Source organism: Mastigoproctus giganteus, chromosome 11 (assembly GCF_048544385.1).
Source record: "Mastigoproctus giganteus isolate SK-2022 chromosome 11, ASM4854438v1, whole genome shotgun sequence".
NCBI classification, from domain to species: Eukaryota; Metazoa; Arthropoda; class Arachnida; order Uropygi; family Thelyphonidae; genus Mastigoproctus; species Mastigoproctus giganteus.
The window spans coordinates 127670248-127676368 of record NC_143585.1 but is presented as its reverse complement, the minus strand read 5'-3'; positions in this window follow the sequence as shown (position 1 = coordinate 127676368).

Here is a 6121-nt window from a genome sequence, read left to right as displayed (position 1 = left end):
GGTCGGGGTTGGTAACGTTGAAAATGGTTGAAGACTAACAACTGACTTGTTTGTCTTCAACATACCAATGGAAAGAACCGTTGGTTTTGAAGGAAGACTTCAAGATCCTTGATGTAATCAGTCATGGCGAAGAACAAGATCCTCTGACTATCTATTTGTCAGTCTAGGTACCAATAGGGGGCTCTTTTGGTGTTAATCCTGAGATCTCACGTCACTCTCCAAATAAAGAGTTGGTAGTGATTTCTGGCCATTATTAGGTTCTATCCTCAGGAGAAAACGTAAGGCTAATAACATCATATGAGGACGTTTCCAGAAGAACAAAGAACTGCTTGCTGTAGAATTGCCAATATCAAAAATCATTTAATTTAATATGAAGAGCACAAGTAGACTGATAAATTTGGAAATGGTGATGATCATCATCATTTCTAAATTTATGCTAACGGAGAGGCATACTATTTTGACCGGGAACTGTTACAGCTAATAAACAAAGAACTACTGAGGGTTAATCTGCTTATTTGTAATCAATTTCTGCACTGAAGTTTAATTAAAAGGGAAATTTATACTTGATTGGCAAATGCTTTATTATAAACAGAGCTCCATTTATAATGAGGCTTCTGTCAATTATTTATACATTAACACAACAGCAGACTATTGGAAGCTACTAAAAGCATCTATTTCTTAAAAATAAATAAGTCGCGAACTGTAATATGAAACTTTCCTGATACGCCTGATATTCAGCAATGGGTGCCATTCCGTGTTAATCATAACGAAAATAATAAATCGCAATTAGCATCGTTTATAATCCTTGCTCACAACTTTAAATGAGATGTGGCATTTTCATTCTGCCCATGAAGTAGTTCTAAACATGAATCTGCATATTATATATCCTTGAAAAGTCCCTCGTCTAAATTATAATTTTTTTAATAACAATATATCGCTATTTCGGGAAGTGGTTTTTATTTTAAGTGCCGGTGCAATACCGTGGCAACTCGTAGTGACATTCTCTGCAATACGAAATCGATGCATTTTGTGGTAAAATGAATTTTTATGTACAAAAAGATGCCTGTGCCATACCTTCGGGGCTCTCTGAAAAGTGACAGCTCCTCATTCCCATCTCTTTCGTCGTCATAGAAAGAGATGATGATGATGATCAGGTATGTTGCAGAGGATTTCCAACCTTATTTAAATTCTTACCTCGGTATTTCTTTTATCTCAATGATGACTCCTGGAAGGTTAAGTTTTAATTTACAAAACTATTCGAACGTTGAAATTTAATAAATTTTTGTCCCGTTCTTTAGTGGTATATATTCTTTTCGTTAAATTTAAACGAGGTCCTGATTTTTAAATATCTCCCTCTGTACTTGCAAGAATCATGATTTGGTTCTTAAAATCTTTGCGGTTCACTGATACGTTTATTTGGTCGCCATGTTTGACTTTATTTGCAGATGCTCTTTGGATTTTATTAGAAATTTCGATAGCGACAGTACCTCTTTTATCAATTTGATTTGTTTATAATTTACACCCTGAAACACATCAACATTACTTGTTATTAACGTGATGCTACTAATTCTGCCACGAACCAAAGTATGGGGATAAGTTGATTCTTTACTGATTTGGTAAGGATACTGGGTTTAAATTTTCCGAATATAATTTATGACAACTCAGGTCTCTTCTGATTAAAAAGATCTCTCTCTTTCTCCAGCAGTTGATTTATGCTGAACTCATCTTCTCCTGATTATTATTTTCATAGTCATCAAAAACAAGGAATTTCTATATTCGAATAAACTGGAAAAAATCTAAGCCTGAATAAATTTTATCATCATTAATCAAAATGGTACAAAGTTGTTAAACAAATAGAATGCCTCTATATAAATAAGAATTGTAATCTCAGGGGGAAGACGCTACTAGCCGAAATGACCTCATTTTAATTTGGAATACAAAAGATGCAGGTCACGATAATTAGAGTCTTGGGTTAAGTAATATCTCCCAAACATAATGGGACTTTCATTAAGCATATTTTTAAGAAAATCGCTCTTAATAAGGAAATTTAAATCTTGGTATATCTTGTGGCCTTGTGGTCTTATAGCCTGTTTTTGATTTAACAGAATAAACGTAATCTTAAAACAGAGTATAATTCGATGACAGGAACTGTTTAAGTTAAAGTAATAAGTTTGCTCACTTCTGCGATAGATGGCAGTGAAGTAGATTCCTCTTCTGGGGAAAGAGGGTTTTCCAACCCCGACTAAAAGCATTATTCATTTCAACATTAACTATACCTGAACCATATAATCACATAATTAATCTGTCGCTTGCAGGCATGGGATGTATAGGACTTGCCTGGCCTTCACTGGATGTTGCAAATGATAGAACGCGTGATCTACGACAACAGTAGCGTCACCATTGCCTTTACACGGTCGACTTGCTCGTTAATGGGTGGAGATCGATACACTCTGAAGGATGCCACTGAAATCTCCCTCCCTCTCGAAGATATCTGTAGGCGGATTACAGAGGATTAAGGTGACCCGGAATTTCAAGGTAAAGTGTCAGCTTCCACATTCCCCATGAAACATTCAGCGCTTTTCTGTTGTATTACTGGCCATTTCTTGAGTAAACACCAATGCACGTGTACGTGCCTAACTCCTCGTGAGGAGGAACAAACTATGGGTCGTTACAAGTTACACACTCGAAGTGACCTAAATACATGGAATGTTCCAGAACAGAAAGTTTCAAATAATTGATAGATTTGGTTTGAACCTGCCAGCTAGTAGTGAATAGTGGACTTATGGATCTATGGTAGCGTACGATATAACGATACATAGTTGAGAGCGGTGTGATGTTTCACTGGTGTATTGAGGAAAACGCTGAAGACTCTTAGATTGGACGTTTGCCGTATTGTGAAGAGCTAAAGCAAATTAACTCTTAAAGATGGACATCAGCAGAAATTTAGGCTCATAAAAAAGATTCAGCAGCCGAAAAAGATTAAAAGGATATAGCGTATTAATTTTCTCACACTAATGTGAGAAAATTAACGCTCTTATTCTCAACATTACTTAAATGCTTTGGGGGTGAGGGGGCGAATTAATGGTTTTTTTAACATCCTATGTGGTATGAAATATAAACGGCTTCGGAAGCTCTTCATAACCTGTATATTAGACACAGTACACACAAAATCACAGTCAGAAAACCTATTGAATACTTGTTCACGGCTATGGTGAGAATTTTAAACATCTATTCCCAGCACACCGCCAATTGCAGTATAGAAACGTTTCATGTACTGATGGTGCAGCGCTGAATAACTTATTGTCTACTTAATCGCTGTTCCATCGGGTTTCCAGTAAGTAGTTTCAGCAAGCACGGTTTCGTACTACTCTCCAGGGTTATTAAATGCTAGTAATGACTGCGCATGTTTTTAAAAGTATCGTCATGTTTGACCTAAAATCCGTATCACGTTGGGTCTAAGTAATTAAAACCTTCAGCGTATACAAAATTCATCTCTCGTTATCAGCGGGAAGGTAAAAATTGGGCAAGGAAACACCCTTTGGACGTTAACGGAATTCAAAATACGGTGTTTATTACTGGAAAATATTGATTTGCACTATAGGAAAGTTAAGCACTTTGATGTTTTAGCTGCTTCTCCTCCCCTAATTGCGAGGTATTATTGATATACGCTTCTGGTAGGACGATTCCTTAAACTTTGGTTCATAATACACCATTTCACCTTAAATGTGTCCATAGTTGTAGTAAATAAAGTCAATTAGAGCCAGGATGGAAGACATGGGAATTAAAGTTAGAAAGTTTAAATTAACGTCGCTTTCATGCGAATAAATTTAACAGTAAAGAATTTTATGGAGGGTTTATACGCTCCCTGAAGTTTAGTCATTTTGTCTAAATTACATAAATAATTTGGCATAGAGAGAACCTGAAATGAAGTTATAAAGCCAAAGTAAGAATAATGTTTTGGAATTTTCAAAATATTCCAATATTTACTCAGAACTGATGCCATTTTTATAACAATATGAGTCCCTCCATATCTGGCAGAGATTTTCCGCTTTGCAGAAACAATAAACATTGAATTTAACCACTTTAAGTTATCTATTTATAGATCCATGTTTATATATAAATATGTTAATTATTCCGCGTGTTTTATAAACAGCGAGATGCTATTTTAACTAAGCCTAATCGATTCGCCTTTATGCATTAACAAATCCTGGATAGCGCATCTGAACTAACACACTTTTGGATTCTAATCATTTTATAACGATGCCGTGTAATAAATAATCTCCCTCGACTTCAAATAACTAATTTTCTACACATTTTTCCTTCCTGCTTTTTTTAATTCCAACAATTGACAAATTTGCTTCAACTCTATCCACTAGATGGCGCCGAGAGATCGTGTTTTTATTTTGTGTGTGTACAGATAGTTTTCAAACTGTTGGAAGTGATGTGATTCGTTTTTTGTTTTTTTGGGGGGTCATTTTATCGATATTTTCTCTATTTTTTCTTCTTTAAAAACTTAATATATATATTTCCTTCGTCTTTCGCATGTTATACTAGTTTCGATTCACGGATTAAAGCAATTTGGTGCGTGTAAAACTTGGGTTGCCTTGGTTACGGGCTAGTGCGTTGCATCCGAGTGGCTGTTTCCTTAGCTACGCACATCACAGTTCATTGCGGGATCTTTTGTGCGAACGGGTACAAAACGGGGAATGTATGTTGACAACCGCAAGGTAAAACACACACAACACACTGCGTAATTTCCCCTATGCCAACTCAATTGCCGTCAGACGAGACATTTGGCAGAATTATGGCCCACGCACGCACACACACACACACACACACACACCTCGTGTTGCGTGGGATTGGTAGAGTTGTTTGTGTTTCTGCGGAGATATGCTCGTGATGTCTCCTGTTTGCGTATACAGGGTAAACGGAGGTATTGATTGGAGTCTGTGATTAGGCCTAGGGTCTCCTGCCTACGTATCTATCGATCTCGACGATGACTAGTCGGTGGGGTTTGAGCGTGGCAGGGAACGCGCGTGCGTGGAGAAAGGAAATGAAGGAGAAATAGAGAGTTGATCGGGGTGGCAATACCTCATGCGTGTTTGTAAATCATAAACAAAAGTAGGAAAGGGAGAGTATAGAGTGTCAGCTTAGAGGGTCCACTGCACGTATTTATACGTGCAGTGGGTTTCTCTAATGGTAATTTTTAATGATAGTAGCGTTTACTGCGAACATACAGCGTTACGATGATTCTGTGTGCATAATTTTCTACACGGGATTTCTTTCTTTTTTTTGTATAATGATAAAAAGAGAGAGTAATGTATCGATCAGGAAGAAGTGGCCATCTGTTAAAACATACATTTAAAATAGGACGTGGAGTTTGTATCAGGTGCATATGTGTTTCACAATACTGGGATTCTCTTTGGGGATTTCCCCAGGCCAAGGTCGCACTTTGCAGAATAGGTTCTTCTGCATTAACTGTTTGGAAGAGCGATGGTGTTGCATTCAAATTATAGTACTAGTCGAAGTACACAGAAGTTAACATGGCAATCTGAAAAGAGTGAACGATAAAAGTTTTATAAAGCCCTCTTTATTTATAGTCCTAAGTAACAGGTTAATAGAGATGTCTAATGGACTTTTTTTAATCATAACAGTTTTATTATGCAGAAGGAATGCGTTGCGCACATCTGTATTCAAAGGATAGTTTTAAGAATGTTGGTGATTGACCGGGACTTCACGTATTCGTGCAGGCGCGGTCTTTTCCAATCAACAACATTCTTGATCCATGACAAGGTCATGTCACACTCTCAGTAATGCAGACCTATGTGTGGTTCAGTCCTTACGTGTGAGGTATTGGGGTGTCCATGTTTAATCCAACCAGTATTAACACCTCTTTGAACCATTTAAATTACTTTTGTTGAGAAATAAATCTGCAACCGACGAAGATGTACATCAAATGATGGTCTAGCTGCAAACCCGTACATACCATACCCTGGTATACCGGCGTGAAAAGCGACTAAACTGCATTGGTCAACAACTATGTTGTGAATCAACGCGAGAATTATTGTATTCCTGTACCAGTAAATGAATCTACACTGGTAGCTCATATACTTTAATTTAC